This window comes from Chinchilla lanigera, unplaced genomic scaffold, assembly GCF_000276665.1.
Source record: "Chinchilla lanigera isolate Chin_1 unplaced genomic scaffold, ChiLan1.0 scaffold00171, whole genome shotgun sequence".
In the NCBI taxonomy this organism is placed as follows: Eukaryota; Metazoa; Chordata; class Mammalia; order Rodentia; family Chinchillidae; genus Chinchilla; species Chinchilla lanigera.
Window position 1 is genome coordinate 1,396,875 of NW_004955572.1, and position 1,731 is coordinate 1,398,605.

Sequence of the window (1,731 nt, forward strand, 5' to 3'; positions counted from 1 at the left end):
TCTCTATTACTAGAATATAAAGTTCTTGAGGAGAGAGCTAATAACTATTATATTTATCCCACAGTGCCAGGCCTACAATAGGTGCTTGATAAATGTTTGTTTTTTTTCTTCTGGTACCAGGAATCAAACTCAGGACCTTGCGCTTGCCAGGCAGGCACTTTGCCCCTGAGCTAAATTCCCAGCCCCAGTGCTTGATAAATGTTGAATGAATACATAAAATAATACATGATCATATTCAAAGGCCTTGAAGCAAAATTTTCTGTCTCTCTCTATGTGTTTTAGGGCCGAGGATATAGCTCAGTGGCACAAGTGCCTGCCTGGCAAGTGCAAGGTCCTGAGTTTGATTCCTGGAACAACAACAAAAAAAGTAATATGTGAGTTTTGTGCTGGGGATATCGCTCAGTGCCATAAGCACTTGCCTGGCAAGACTGAGATCATGAGTTCGATTCCTGGTACAAAAAAACAAAGCAAAAACTCTATGTGTTTTACACAGGAAATTACTGGGAGAAATTTTGAGAGTAACTATGTTGAATGAAGGACATGGTGGGATGTGAATGAGGTAATGTTAGGTGGTCTCTAGCTATATATACTCTTCTACCACAGGAATGAGGTAGGAGATTAGGGTGTGGCAAAACTGGCTGGGGAAGTAGGCGTGACCTGTTAATGATAAGATCCTGGACACATGGGCAAAACAGTTCCCAAAGCTCTGCACTTGGACTTCTCACCAGAAGAGGAGCAGGTTTTCAACAGGATGGCCTACACCTGACATCAGCCTGAGATGTAGGATCCCAGCACTGCCTCTCAGGACCTGTATGTAGACGTTCTCTTGGGTTTCCTCAAGATTTACATAGTGTAAAAGGACACAGACACCATGAAAAGCTTGCTATGGTGGCTTTCCTCATGGTAGCCCATGCTGCTTTCTTCAGGGTGTCCTTTTATTGTTTTTTTTTTTCCTTTTACTCGGCCCAAATTGCTCTGCAGAGCCAGTTTCTCCCTCACTCTTCACTTAACTTTTTCTAATAAACTTGGCCACTGGTTTTTTTGCTTGTTTTGTTCAATTCTTTGTTCTAGAGGACAAGACCCTAGACTCTAACTCCAGAGGAGAGGCAAGTAACTCACAACCTGGTAACATTTAATTGGTGAGCTACTTTTAGAAGCAGGCTAGAGGCTGAGACAGGAGGATCACTGCGAGTTGGAAGCCAGCCTGGGCTACAAAGTGAGTTCAAGGCCAGCCTGAACTGCAATGGTGAGACCCTGTGTCAAAAATAAAAAAAAAAAAGGAGGCCAAGGATGTAGCTCAGCAGCACAGCGCCTGCCTGACAAAATGTGATGCCCTGACTTGGATTCCCAGCTCTAAAAAGAAAAAAAAAAGCAGTCTACCCAATAACAGTTCCTCACTTTCTTATGTCCTGCACTTTCTTGAGAGTTTAATCAATCCTACAGACGCTGACACAGAGCAGGGTTTTTTGGTTCTTTTTTTGAGCAGGGTTTTAAATGCATAAAATATATAAGATTACAAAGGTAACTAATTGTATCAAAATAGAATTACCAAATGTTTATTAAGAAGGAGAAATTTTGTATGCATGTATATACATGATAGTTAACATGGTTGTTCTTCTGTCTTCTATTTCTGTGCTGAAAGAAACTGTCAATGAGTCTTTGGTTGACCAGTATTGCATGTCTATATCTGTTTTCATGAGAAGCCACTTTGAAGATATCAATATGTAATAC